Genomic DNA, 15742 nt, shown 5'->3' with positions numbered 1-15742 from the left:
CAGGGGGTAATACTGTTCTGCTTCTTTATACTGCAAATGCTTTAATAAAAATAGTTCCTGTTGTGACTTGGCAAGACAGCCAATTCACTATGAGAAGAAGCCGAAAGGCATGCGTGTAAGTTCACGCAGGCTGGCGTGAGGTCTGGAACAGTTAAAGGAGTTGAGTCTAGTAAAAAAAGTACGTAGCTGCTGGAATACTTAACTTTAATCCATAATTGGTGAACATCGGTCTGACGGTACATGCATCACAAGATAAATAGCAAATGATAATTGCGCCTTGCTAGGTCGTAGCAAATGACGTAGCTGAATGCTATGCTAACTATCGTCTCGGCAAATGAGAGCGTAATTTGTCAGTGAACCATCGCTAGCAAAGTCGGCTATACAACTGGGGCGAGTTCTAGGAAGTCTCTCTAGACCTGCCGTGTGGCGGCGCTCGGTCTGCAATCACTGATAGTGGCGACACGCGGGTCCGACGTATACTACCGGACCGCGGCCGATTTAAAGGCTATCACCTAGCAAGTGTGGTGTCTGGCGGTCACACCACATTCCTCCCCCGCAAATCGGCGAACGGTTGTGTTATAAGGCTTCCGCCCACCGTGGGGAGGACCCCATGTTGACGTATGCGACGAGGTGGGGAGCCTAACAACAGGCGAGGCTGTGCCACCCGCACCCTGCCATTCGGTCCGAGGGGAGCTAGAAAACGCCTGAAAACCTAGTCCAGGGTGCACGCCCACATGCGGTGTATGCGCCCGTACAGAGACAGGAGGGGCCGAAGGGTTGTCCTCCATCGGGTCGGGGCACCCGACGGGCGAAGACGCCACGTGTGCCGCGCCAGCAAGCAAATGCAGTGCTATGCACGCGTGGGTTCGTATCCCATCCTCGTCGCCAAATTGTTGTGACTTGGCAAGACAGCCAAGTCACTATGAGAGGAAGCCGAAAGGCACGCGTTTAAGTTCACGCAGGCTGGCGTGAGGTCTGGAACAGGTAAGGGAATTTATAGTAGCAAAGAACGTAAGTAACTGCTGGAATACTTAACTTTAATTCATAATTGGTGAACATCGGTCTGACGGTACTTGTATCACAATATAAATAGCAAATGATAATGGCGCCTTGCTAGGTCGTAGCAAATGACGTAGCTGAACGCTATGCTAACTATCGTCTCGGCAAATGAGAGCGTAATTTGTCAGTGAACCATCGCTAGCAAAGTCGGCTATACAACTGGGGCGAGTGCTAGAAAGTCTCTCTAGACCTGCCCTGTGGCGGCGCTCGGTCTGCAATCACTGATAGTGGCGACACGTGGGTCCGACGTATACTACCGGACCGCGGCCGATTTAAAGGCTACCACCTAGCAAGTGTGGTGTCTGGCGGTCACACCACAGTTCCATTTTACGATCTGCCTCCAACTTTAAGGTTATGGTATTGCAATAGCGGACTGTAGTTTTATAAGCAGACCAGATTCGCCGTTTATAAGACACACTTACCGACGAGCGGCGACAAAACACTCAGCCATTTGTCATCTCGCTGACGTCAGTGTATGTCCGCATCGTCGTTAGAATTACTCCCTATTCGTCTCTGGCGCTGCAACCAATTTGTGACGTCACACTGGTCGCTTTGTCCGCCACATTTCGCGAACGCTCTGCTCCGTGCAGAGCCCACGAGAAATCAGTTCGTAATTGAAAAGGTATCCACTAAAGGTCTCAGTTTTGTCGTGTGCTATCGAAAACTTGCATGCATTTGAACACGTAGTCAGGAATTATTAAATTCGTCTGAAATAGTTACTGGCTGCCCGCCTGAGGCTGCTGCTTGCACTCGTAAGGTCTGCAGTACCAGTTGCTTTGATGTACACGCCATGGCCTGTCTTTCTCGTGGGCCTCGATACTTTCCATACTACGTCACGTGCCCGAAACTCCACCACGCGTCATTCAATCTTAAGGTGGACAGTGGTCATAATGTTGTGACTCATGGTTTACAATACACCTAGAATTAGGAATGGCAGGTTCAAATGGTTCAAATGGCTCTGAGCACTATGGGACTCAACTGCTGAGGTCATTAGTCCCCTAGAACTTAGAACTAGTTAAACCTAACTAACCTAAGGACATCACAAACATCCATGCCCGAGGCAGGATTCGAACCTGCGACCGTAGCGGTCTTGGGGTTCCAGACTGCAGCGCCTTTAACCGCACGGCCACTTCGGCCGGCAGGAATGGCAGGAGGAAGAAGTAACATGTAAAACTAAGGTTAATTCCTTGAGCACTTCGAATAAAACTTAGGACATGCATGAGCCGCTACATAAAAATAAAACTGAGGGCGTAAGTCGTTCCCTAACGATGAGGAAGGAAATAAGGGGTGGAGGTGAGGGTTGAGAAAAATTGACGAAATAAAGGTCAGAGATAAGGACGGAGAAAAACTGACGAACATAATCAATATCAGTGTCGTATTCATAGTGTTTGCAAACGCTAGGTTGATTCATAACGGTCTCGATTACACTGAAACCAATGTTTAGCGAATACAATGAACGGAACACTTCAGAACCTCCTGGAAACCTTTAGAAGCTAATAGAACTGTGTGGAATTTTTTAGAAGTAAGTCAGTATACAAGAAGCAATTTCTCTACGCTTTTATATTAGCGGTAAGGTTTTATCTTTCCATACACAAACATGTCCGCAGCTCGTGGTCTCGCGGTTACGTTCTTGCTTACCGAGCACAGGGTCCCGGGTTCGATTCCCAGCGGGGTCAGGGGTTTTCACCTGCCCGAGATGACTGGGTGTCATCCACGTAATCAGTTTTCAGAACTTGCCTTTCATTAGAGTTGAGCACTTGTACGGAGCTGTCACCGAGTCAGTTCTTTTGCTCCGGCTCAACGTGCTCTGCCTGAAGCCTACCTCACAGGGATACACACCGTTGTACGAGCAAGTGCTTACGGGTTGTGAAGAGGAATACAGCTGGTGGTAGCTTGCTGATGGCAAGCCTTTTGCATGGCAGTACAAGATGCACACGCCTCCCCACGCTGAGAATCTCGCCGCTAAGATCGGATTTTAGTGTCCCCCTCCTCCATCCCTTCCAATTTCTGAAAAGAGCATTCTGGAGGTCAACAATGATCTATAGAAACATCAGATTTTTTGTTGATGACACAGTTTTCTATAATGTTGTTCTACGTGGAAAAAGCTGGACGAATGTCGAGTCAGATCTTGTATAGATTCAAAAATTGTGCAAAATTTAGATTGGTTACAGAATATTCCACGACTGATCCCAGATTATTGTTGAACGGAGTGGGACCCAGAACTTACAGGGGATATTGAATGTATACGAAGGGGTCCAGAAATATGTAGACACTTTTTGATACTTCATACCTTTGGAGCAAAATCGTTGCAATTTTGCGCGGTAGCGTACTCCATCGTTTTCTCAACAGATCTTGACGCGCATTTCCCAGCAGATGACAGTGCAGTAATGAATGAATGAAGATCGTCGTATGAGCAACGCAAGACCGTGTTGAAGTGGTACTGGAAGTACGAAAACATGACGGGGGTACAATGGCAATGGGATAATGTGTACAAAACTCAACCACCAACACATACAACAATTTATCGTATTCGGTGTAAATTTGAAGCCGACGGTACTGTTCAGGATTTGCGTAAGGAAAGGTCTGGCCGACCAAAACATCAAAAAGTCCAGCTTCCAGCGCTGCTGTGTTGTAACGTTTTACCGGGTCACCTCAGAAATCTGTGAAGCAAGGTGCACGTGAAAGCGGAGTAAGCCGATCAAGCGTATGACGAATTCTAAAGGTTGCACAGTGGAAAGTGTACATTCCAAGATCGCTGCACGTTGTGAACGAGGGCGACCTGGTTCGAAGGACGGAGTATTGCGAGTGGTTTGAAGGGCATTCTTCGCGAGGATGAACGGTCTTCAGGGATGATTTCGTCTCACGAGGCGCAATTCAAACTAAACGGTAGTGCGTGTACTGGACTCCTGGAAATCCTCACGTTCACGTGGACAAACGTCTACCGGGTGTTGGTTTGTGCTGTGGTCTGTCATCGCGCGGTTTGATTGGCCTTTTCTTCTTTGAAGATACTGTAACTGGTGAGGTGTACCTTCACATGCTGTAAACATCTGTTTTACCTGCTATCCGAGAGGTGTGTGGAAATGAAAGATCTTACGTTCAACAAGATGGCGCCCCACCTCACTAGCGCAGAGATGTCAGAGCTTACTTGGATGAAAATCTACCTATACGATGGAAAGGTCGAAGAGGATCTGTTGAGTACCCACCACGGTCTCCAGACCTTGCAGCTCGCCGGCCGCGGTGGCCGTGCGGTTCTAGGCGCTGCAGTCCTTAGAAAATGTAGTCCATCAACAAAGGAGGTGGCTTACAAAACACTCGTTCGACCTATACTTGAGTATTGCTCATCAGTGTGGGATCCGTACCAGATCGGGTTGACGGAGGAGATAGAGAAGATCCAAAGAAGAGCGGCGCGTTTCGTCACAGGGTTATTTGGTAACCGTGATAGCGTTACGGAGATGTTTAACAAACTCAATTGGCAGACTCTGCAAGAGAGGCGCTCTGCATCGCGGTGTAGCTTGCTCGCCAGTTTTCGAGAGGGTGCGTTTCTGGATGAGGTATCGAATATATTGCTTCCCCCTACTTATACCTCCCGAGGAGATCACGAATGTAAAATTAGAGAGATTAGAGCGCGCGTGGAGGCTTTCAGACAGTCGTTCTTCCTGCGAACCATACGCGACTGGAACAGGAAAGGGAGGTAATGACAGTGGCACGTAAAGTGCCCTCCGCCACACACCGTTGGGTGGCTTGCGGAGAATAAATGTAGATGTAGATGTAGCACGTTACAGCTAAACTACCAAGCTGGATGTATTCCCGTGAAAGCCTGCTTACAAAGCCCCAGGAGAAAACTCTAAATTAGGAATTTAGGAATATGCTATAGTCCCCTACGTATCGCTCCCTTACGGACCGCAAAGACTAGATTAAACTAATTACAGCTTGGACAGAGGCATTTAATCTCCTTATTCGAAAGAAATTCCAACACATGGTAGACTGGGAAATACCCTTTGCTATGCACTTCACAGAGGTTTGCAGTGTACGGTGGCTGTGTTACGGCTGCAGCCCTTCAGCTCAGACCGGCTTCTATATGTTCAAATGGATTTCAGTCCGGTTAACGAGCCGGCCACACTATACACGTGCTCACGCTGCAGTTACTCGTAAGGCTAGGCCAGCACAATGGGGGGCGGGCATTGTGATCTTTGAAGCCTAAAACAGGAAGTAATGCATAATAGATCACGTTTATCACAGTACCCCGAGGAAGCATATCGAGCGGATGTGCAGCCAGCATTTTGTCATATGGGACAAGAACACTGATGCAGGTACGTCAGCCCATTTCCACAGCGTTGGCGCCGGCCACGGTGGTCTAGTGGTTCTAGGCGCGCAGTCCGGAACCGCGGGACTGCTACGGTCGCAGGTTCGAATCCTGCCTCGGGCATGGATGTGTGTGATGTCCTTAGGTTAGTTAGGTTTAAGTAGTTCTAAGTTCTATGGGACTGATGACCACAGAAGTTAGGTCCCATAGTGCTCATAGCCATTTGAACCATTTGAACCACAGCGTTGGCAGCGCTAAAATGTGTACCAGTGGCTGGATGAAAGGACGCTGAGAATCAGAATCACTCTTCAGACTTAATAACGATGCATTGGCAAACAGGACAGTATTCTACTGTTTCTATGTACATTCACTGTGGGAGATACACTAATAACTGAAACAGACGGTGTCGTTGTGATGTTGGAATTTGTTTGGTGAATCACCGAGAAAGAAGAGCAAACACATAATGAAGTATGCCCAGAGGCGGTCGTGAGGTCAGTAGGAGCCAGTTGGACATTTTTAGGCACTTATAGCAAGATAATGATCCTCGCGATGGGTCGTAGTCCTCGGTAGTCCTCGTATGTCCTGCCGCTGAATGTTTTTTCCTTTCTCTAATCTCCTCCACAACCGTGAAATGATGATATGGTTGACATTCAGCTCTTATTTAACGCAAACGGCGTACTAACTACATAATCTGCCAATGATTGCACCAGTGACTCCACTATTACCGGTACGTGATAAACACACTAAAAAATGTTCAAATGGCTCTGAGCACTATGGGACTTTACTGCTGTGGTCATCTGTCCCCTAGAACTTAGAACTACTTAAACCTAACTAACCTAAGAACATCACACACACCCATGCCCGAGGCAGGATTCGAACCTGCGACCGTAGCGGTCGCGCGGTTCCGGACTGTAGCGCCTAGAACCGCTCGGCCACTCCGGCCAGCTAAACACACACAACACGCAGTTAGAACCACTACAGCCAAGATTTCTGTTGCAGGTACATTATGGGATCTCATAATTACTAGCACTCTATGTCAATGGTCTCCAGAGCTCTGGTGACAACGTGACGTCATGCTGTTTTCCTCGGACCTTGAAAATCGTCTAGCTTATGGAAGTGAGAATGCTTCTCCTCCTCTTATATTACGGATCACCATCAAAGTCAAAAAGTTTGCAATTGGACTTGAATTTCTCGACAATATCTAAATTCTCATCTACATATCCACTCAGCAAGTAGCTGTGTAAGACGTGGTGAAGGGTATTAGCGATATTCTGTTTGCATTCCATTCACCTACTGAGCCAGGGAGAAAACTATTGTCTACATTCCTCTGTGTGCTTCCAAATTCTCATGTCACATACAGGGTGGACCATTTTAATCCATGATGAAGAATAAATCAGGAAAGAGATGACATGCAGTAAAATGTCTTAGATAAAAGTTGTAGGTGGCAAACAGTGTCACGCATTGCTACTAATGGCCGTAACCATTAAAGTGATTTTCCAAGGTGATCTAGGGGTTAAAATGATTTTTTTAATGGGGACTCTAATGTTTGATTTAAGATTAAAAAAGAGCGGCAAATTTTACGTATAGAATGATACATTGTTCATGGTCAAGGCAACGTTCTATCAAGGCAAATTAAGCAAATATATTTTTGGTTCTAGTAACCATTAACTGGGAATAGAGGAGGGATGCAGCAAAGTACAATGATAGACGCAGATTGGAAGGTACGTAAGGGGCCACACATCGCTACCAGTAACCATAATTTTAAAGGTAATTATCAAAGGTCATTCGAAGTTTGAGTTTTGTTTCTGAAGTTTAATTTGGAAATAGCAAACATATATATGATCTTTAAGTTTTAATTTATGTGTTTATTGGCAAAAATAAATACATCAAAGCGTAAAACTGTTGTTATGGCATTTGCAAGACAGAATAAACATAAATAAAATGTAGATAATTGATTTATAATTCGCTGAATAAGTCCCCTCGCTTCTCATTCCTCGGGATGCCCCCTCCAATTAGCCTCTAACATTATATTTCACTGTATTTCTCCTCTATTCGAATTTAATTCCTACTAGAACTAGAAACATAATTGCTTATTTGACCATGATCTAACTAGCCATGAGCTTGAATACTGTATCATTTTGTACGTAAAATTTGCCGATATTTTCAAATCTTGAAACAAATACTAGGGTTTCAATTTTATACTGAAGCATCAAAGAAAGTGGTATAGGCATGAGTATTCAAATACAGAGATACGTAAACAGGCAGAATACTCCGTTGCTGTCGGTAACGCCTATATCTGGCGCAGTTGTTAGATCGGTTACTGCTGCTACAACGACAGTTTATGAAGATTTAAGTGTGTTTGAACGTGGTGTTATAGTCGGCGCACGAGCGATATGAGAAAGCATCTCCGAGGTAGCGATGAAGTGGGGATTTTCCCGTACGAACATTTCACGATTGTATACCAGGAATCCGATAAAACATCAAATGTCCGACATCACTACGACCGATAAAAGATCCTGCAACAACGAGACTAACGACGGCTGAAGAGGATAGTTCAGCATGACAGAAGTGCAACCCTTCCACAAATTGCTGCATGTTTCAGTGCTGGGCCATCAAGAGTCAGCGTGCGAACCATTCAACGAAACATCATCGATATGGGATTTCGGAGCCGCAAGCCCACTCGTGTACCCTTGATGACTGCACTATACGAAGCTTTACTCCTTGCTTGGCCCATCATCACTGAAATTTGACTGTTGATGACTGGAAACATGTTGCCTGATCGGTCGAGTCTCGTTTTAAATTATATCGAGCGGACGGACGTATACAGGTATAGAGTAAACCTCAAGAATCCATGGACCCTGCATGTCAGCTTGGGACTGTTCAAGCTGGCGGAGGGTCTGTAATGGTGTGGAGCGTGTGCAGTTTGAGTGATATGGGACCTCTGATACGTCTAGACACCACTCTGAGAAGTGGCACGCAAGTAAGCATCCTTTCTGATCACCCGTATCCATTCATGTCCATTGCTCCTTCCGACGGACTTCGGCAATTCCAGCAGGACAATGCGACACCCCACACGTCAAGAATTGCTACAGAGTGGCTCCAGGAACACTCTCCTGCGTTTAATCACTCCTACTGGCCACCAATCTCCCCAGACCTGAACATTATTGAACATATCTGGGATGCCTTGCAAGTAGAGATCTTCACCCCCTCGCACTCCTACGGATTTATGGACAGCCCTGCAGGATTCATGGTGTCAGTTCCCTCTGGCACTACTTCAGACATTACTCGAGTCCACGACAAGTCTGTTGCGGCACTTCTGCGTGCTCGCGGGGGCTCTACGCAATATTAGGCAGGCGTGCCAGCTTCTTTGGCTCTTCAGTGTAAAAAAACAGTTTAATCTTCAAATAACCTTGAAAATCACGTTCAAGATCATGGCAATTAACAGTGCGTGATCGTCTTTGCCACCTACAACTTTCATCTAAATAATTTGCTGTATCTCAACTCCATCCCGAGTTATTCCCCAGGATTAAAATGGTCTACCCTGTATATGAGGGTAACAGCAGAACCGACACACACTCTTCCTCTAATACTAGTTTTCTAAATATACGCTATATCGTTTTACAAGAACAACGTCAACTTTCTTCTAAAGCATCGCCGTGAAGTCCCCCGAGCATATCTGTTACACTTTCGTACGGACTATACCGGTCCGTTACGGTCCTACCAGCGCATCTCTGAATTCACTCCATGTCTGTTGTCATGTCTACTTGGTAAGAATTACGAATGATGGAGTACCTTCATTAATCCATGAAAAGTTGAAGATTTCCCACATAAAGGAAAAGCCGTTGCCTCTCGTCTTATGTGGCGCACGTTCTTAGAACAGTTGACATGTGCAAAGAACATCAGAGACAGGTCCGACTAAAACAAGCATGATGATCGCCTGTCTCCGAGTACTGCCGACAGTTTAAACATGGAATGAAATACGCTAAGTGTCGTGGTACGTGTTTCTGGGCAGCATACTAAACGAGCCTAAGAAAATAAACATGTGAGAAAAACCTAATAAATCGGGAAGGAGGTTTCAGTTTAAACGGGACTTGGAGACCGGTACTCGGTTTATTGAGTAGCGCCAGCCATCATATCCAGCAGAGGTGCGGAACGTGCATTTCATGGAATATCAATACTGGCTGTGAAAAACAACTGGTGACTTCCTCCGTGGCTTAGTGGGCAGCGCGGCTGGCTGCCATGAGGAGGAACTCGATTCGATTCCTGCTACTGGTAGGGATTTTTTCCTTGGTGGGACACTGGAACGGTTCGTGGTCCCAAGGCTTGAGGAGCTGCGTAGCCGAGCGGTGGCAACACCACGTCTGTTAACTCGCCAATAGCCGGGATTTCAGTGTGCTGAACACCGCCCCCCCCCCTCTCTCTCTCTCTCTCCTCCACCATTCCATACCGCACTCACCTGATACCATTGGCTGATGTCTGACAGGCAGTCCATCGGATCCGATTAGCCCATTTGTGGCCAGAGCGGCGGTACTTATCAAAGGACTTAGCGGACGACGTGAGTGTAACTGAGTCATAAAAATCGGAGCGGCACTGACGAAACTTCGCAGTCTGATTGGACCCCAGGCAGCGAGTATTCACTTTGAACTGTAGTACTTTTTTGTGGATATTATCGGCAGACATTATTAGATATAATTCGAAGACATGTAGCGAGTGTTTGAGACATTTGTTTTCCAATGCAGTGGTCAAATCAAAGTGTACTTAGAAAGGCATTGGATTGCTACAGGGCATTTATGAGTGCATGGAGTGTTTAAAAGTAAGTTACATATATTGTCTCATTTTAAAACCTTACCAAAACAAGAGCGGCGAATTGCCAGAGTCGTTATGAGGTTCGTGTAGAGACCTGTTGCTGTAGGAGAACAGTGAACGAGTGAAACTTAATCCATAGTTGAAGTACTCGGGACAGTACGATTCTTGTGGGCAAAACGTCTAAGATACTCACATATCCGCGGTAAAATTCAGGCGATACACGGTCCAAATATCGTGTCCAGCCGTAGTAAAATGATGTCAACAATTTTATCAAGAGCGCACAGACATAGATGATGCTGATCAGGAAGTCCAAAACTTGCACCATGTGATTTCCATGTTTCCGGAAAGCAGAAAGAACCTCTGGGAGGGGCTGGAGAGGAAGGGACGACGACGGGGGGAGGGGGGAGGGGGGAGAGTGATCTTCCGACGATGAAGACCCTCACACAGAGGCTCTCAAAGGGCCCCGTGACCAAGGAACGGATTTCTAGGGTCGAGGAACTGAACAGCTGGCAGAAAGTTTCGATAGTTGTTTACGGAAAATAACGTCATGTATGTGTGTCACTTAAAGTGCGGTGTGAAGCATTCAGTAGAAGCTACTCGCCTGTCGTAATCATGGCCAACTTATTTCTGGAAGTCCCCTCATGTTGTATGTTGTATGTTAACCAGGAACCTATTAACGACGGAGAGGCTCCGTCCCCGCCGCAGCCGCAGTGGCCCACAACCCCACGACGACTACCGCAGTCCACTTCACCCCTCCGCCGCCCCAAATCGAACCCAGGGTTATTGCGCAGTTCAGCCCCCGGTGGACCCCCCCCCCCCCCCCAGGGAACGTCTCACACCATACGACTATAACCCCTATGTTTGTGTGGTAGAATGATGGTGGTGTGCCCGGGTTCCCGGGTTCGATTCCCGGCGGGGTCAGGGATTTTCTCTGCCTCGTGATGGCTGGGTGTTGTGTGCTGTCCTTAGGTTAGTTAGGTTTAAGTAGTTCTAAGTTCTAGGGGACTTATGACCACAGCAGTTGAGTCCCATAGTGCTCAGAGCCATTTGAACCATTTTTTGATGGTGGTGTACGCGTACGTGGAGAACTTGTTTGCGCAGCAATCGCCGACATAGTGTAGCTGAGGTGGAATAAGGGGAATCAGCCCGCATTCGCCGAGGCAAATGGGAAATCGCCTAAAAACCATCCACAGACTGGTCGGCTCACCGGACCTCGACACAAGTCGACCAGGCGGATTCGTGCCAGGGACCAGGCGCTCCTTCTCGATCCGGAAAGCCGTGTGTTAGAGCGCTCGACTAACCGGGCGGACCAGTCCTCTCATACTATCAGGAATACCAACCACTTTAATATTGTCTCTGGGATAAAAGCGAGGCTGGCGAGCCTTATTTAAACTGGTTTTAAGAGTGTAGAATTTCCTGACAATAAATCCACGTCCAGCAGAGAATGTTTCCAACTAAAGATGCGGAGCAGCAGTCGAGTAATTTGTTGCGCTCGCAGCCCTTTGCCGAGAGTGCATGGACTCTGGCCGTAGCCGGGAGAGGGACCTCCGGCGACGCCATAGAACTCATCAACATCGAGTTCATTAGAGGCGGAGCACAAGCTCGGAATTTTTTAAAGATGGGGAAGAAAACGAGCCATCAGGGCACTGGCTGGAGTAATTGAGGGAAGTCACTGAAAACCTAAATACGAGTATGAGTGGTCAGGAGTGGATTTAAACCTTCTTCTTCTTCATGTGCCGTCTCCTCTAAGAAGGTTGGCTGTCATCATGGCAATTTCTGATCTTGATTTGGCTGATCTAAGGAGTTCTGACGTTGAACAGTTGTACCAATTTTTTAAATTGTCAATCCAGGATGTCCGTCTTCTACCCCTCGTTCTCTTCCCACAAATTTTCCCTTCTAGTATTATTTGCAATATTTTGTAATTTACTCCCCTAATAACATGGCCTAAATATTGTAGCTTCCTTACTTTAATAGTTTTAATTAATTCTTTTTCCTTTCCCATTCTTCTTAGGACATCTTGATTAGTAATCCTCGACACCCAACTAATTCTAAGTATTCTTCTATATGCCCACATTTCAAAAGCTTCTAAACTGTTCATGTCCTTCTTTTTCAATGTCCACGCTTCCATTCCGTATAATAATTTTGAGAATACATAGCATCTTAGCAACCTCATTTTTGTGTTTAAACAAATGTCTCTCGAACAGAATGCATTTTTCATCTTATTAAAGATACTTCTGGCCTGTCCTATTCTCGATTTAATTTCTTCTGAGCTTTCAATCTCCTCATTTACAATTGTTCCGAGATATTTAAACCTTAGTCCTCCCAAATGCGAATCCATTGTGTGCCGGCCGCGGTGGTCTCGCGGTTCTAGGCGCGCAGTCCGGAACCGTGTGACTGCTACGGTCGCAGGTTCGAATCCTGCTTCGGGCATGGATGTGTGTGATGTCCTTAGGTTAGTTAGGTTTAAGTAGTTCTAAGTTCTAGGGGACTGATGACCACAGCAGTTGAGTCCCATAGTGCTCAGAGCCATTTGAACCATTTGAACCAATCCATTGTGGTAACCAGTGCGCCAGCTCGCTCTGTGGCATAATGATACTCGTCGACATACAATTAAAAGAATGCGTAAATCACTGTATCAACGACTTCCAGGGTTCAGAACACTTCTCTCGGTCACGAATTTGTGGTACCACGTGAACATATCCGAGACTACCTTGCTCAGCGACTCTAGAACAGCACGTACTCTTCGACAGCTGTGGTAAGCACTGCTGACAACATAACCATAGAAACCTACCAGCATCTGATTGAGTCATTTTCCGCTCGTCTAACTGTTGTGAGATTAACAAGCGCCTATTACCTTGGGCGCCAACAGGTGTTCATAACACTCACACGACGGCGCGCATACCTCGTTCATCGGCAGCTGCATAACAGAAAAGTTGTCCGGCTTCGCGGATCCCGTTATATCGAGAGGATATCGAGGAGTAGCGAAGTGAAGGTCGCACTAACGGGTGCTGTGCAATCTTGACGCCTCGTCACATACTGCAGGTGATTGCGGAAGATGTGGGAGTGGAGTGAAAGTCACCACAACCGTCCATTGTATTATAAATGTACACAGGCCAGACAACTTCATTATTTCAACGAGGGGGAAAATCTCTACAAATCGTACAGTTTAAGATACGCAATACTGCCGTTTCAAATGAAAGTCTTTTGCAGAGAGGCCTTGGGAGCGACCTCGTCAACGAGGCTGAATGCATTGCTCGAGCGACGACTGCACGTCAGACCGCGTCTTGTTTCTTGAAAGTACGGCAGCCTCCTAAAAGAGAGGGCCACTCTCTTTGCCGAAAACGTACAGAACAAGCAGATTTGAATACAAAGAATACATCGCCATGAAACTGCAGCTAGTTCCTGCAACGGCAAAATATTACTCGCATTTTCCTATCCTGAGTGCTAAACCCCAGCGGCTTCGATACAAAGATCCGGTTATAGCTCCGGGTCCCGCAAGATGAATCACTATTCATCCTTGTGGATGGGATCTCACACTCACGAAGAGTGCCTATATCATGCTGCTGCTTCTTTTTCCTGCCCCTCATTCTGTATCTTCACGGGATTTGGCAATGTTAGTGGTAGAGGGTGGCTGGGTGCCCTTCCTGACGCCATCCGTTTCCCTCCCGGAACGGAGTTGGCGTAACCCAACAGTCTGCGTCTAGTGTTATCCTACATGAAAGTGTAGAGTCGTTTCCTAAACGTCTGCGCACTGTTGAACGGAGGCGGACCGTAGCTAGCAGCCCGAAATTCGCCTAGTCAGATGTGGGAAACCATCTCAAAGTCTCTGGTCGTCACGGCGGTTCTGCACCTTGATCCGCCGGACGGATTAGATAAGGACCCGGCACTCCATCCCGAATCTCGGAAGGGGCACTTTGACGTGCTTGACTATCCGGATGGGTTGCCTGTATCACGCTTATGTGCTTAAATGATCTGGCGGACAGGGTGGGCAGCAATCTGCTATTGTTTCCTGGTGATGCTGTGGCGTACGGGAAGGTCTCGAACGTGGGCGACAGCTGGATGATGATACAAAACGAATTAGACAAAATTTCTTGTTGGTTTGATGAATGGCACCTGAATCCGAATGTAGAAAACTGTAAGTTAATGTGGATGAGTAGGAAAACCAAACCCGTATTGCTCGGATACAGCGTTAGTAGAGTCCTGTTAGACACAGTCACGTCTTTTAAATATCTGGACATAACGTTGCAAAGCTACATATGAAATGGAACGAGCATGTGAGGATTGTTTAGGGAAGGCGAGTGATCGAGTTCGGTTTATTGGGAGAATTTTAGGAAAAAGTGGTTCATTTGTCAAGCAGACCGCATATAGGACGCTAGTGCGACCTATTCTTGAGTACTGCCCGAGTGTTTGGGATCCGCAGCGGGTCGGATTACAGCAAGACATCCAGGCAATGAAGAGGCGGGCGGCTTGGTTTGTTACCGGTGTGTCAGTACAACTCGCAAGAATTACGGAGATGCTTTGGGAACTCAAATGGGAGTACCTGGAGGAAAGGCGAAATTCTCTTCGATGAAAGATATTAAAAAAAGATAACCGGCATTTGAAGTTGATTGCAGACACATCCTACTGCCGCCAACATACTTTTCGCGTAACGACCACGAAGATAAAAAACGAGAAATCAGGGCTCATACGGGGCATGTAGACAGTCGCTTCCCCTCGCTCTACCTGCGAATGGAACAGGAAAGGGCACTAGTAGTGGTAGGGAGCACCATCCGCTACGCACATTAAGGTGGCTTGAGGACCAATCTGTAGATGTAGATAATTAAGAATCGCCCAAAAACAAGCGTGGCAACGGCCTTTCCGCAGTGGATACACCGGTTTCCGTGAGATCACCGAAGTTAAGCGCTGTCGAGCGTAGCTGGAACTAGGATGGGTGACCATCAAGGCTGCCATGCGCTGTTGCCATTTTTCGGGGTGTACTCAGGCTAGTGATGCCACTTGAGGAGCTACTCGACCGAATAGTAGCGGCTCCGGTCAAAGAAACCATCATAACGACCGGGAGAGCGGTGTGCTGACCACACTCCCCTCCTATCCGCATTCTCCACTGAGGATGACACGGCGGTCGGATGGTCCCTATGGGCGACTTGTGGTCTGAATACGGAGTGCAAAAACAGGCAGAACAAGTGAAAAAAGCTGAAAGTTGGTATACGAATGTATTAATTATTAATTTTAATATCTTATGTACCTGTACAAGTACTTCACAAGCCACAGAACAGTGCATGGAGGACCATACTTCTTACGAGCGTAATCGACTTTCTTTCCTGTTCGATTCGCGTATTGAAAGAGGGATAAATGATAGTCTACATGGCTCTGTACCCACGCTAATAATGTCTCTTATCTTATTCGCATGTTCTCTCCGCGACGTACATGATGGTGAGTGCATATTGCTGGAACAGTTTTCTTCCAATACAGGTTACCTAGTAGGATTTTGCAACAACTACAACGTTTTTCTTACATATTTTCCCATTTACGTTCCCCATTTACTTCTGTTACACCTTCATCTATACTTTGAACAGG

The 15742-nt window shown here is 46.7% G+C and overlaps 1 pseudogene; it reads left to right on the top strand.

Annotated features, from left to right (window-relative positions):
• Window positions 1–15012: 15012 nt before the first annotated feature.
• On the top strand, window positions 15013–15130 carry LOC124607714 (annotated as a pseudogene).
• Window positions 15131–15742: the final 612 nt, after the last annotated feature.

This window comes from Schistocerca americana, chromosome 3 (assembly GCF_021461395.2).
Source record: "Schistocerca americana isolate TAMUIC-IGC-003095 chromosome 3, iqSchAmer2.1, whole genome shotgun sequence".
In the NCBI taxonomy this organism is placed as follows: Eukaryota; Metazoa; Arthropoda; class Insecta; order Orthoptera; family Acrididae; genus Schistocerca; species Schistocerca americana.
This window is presented reverse-complemented; position numbering and strand designations above follow the sequence as displayed.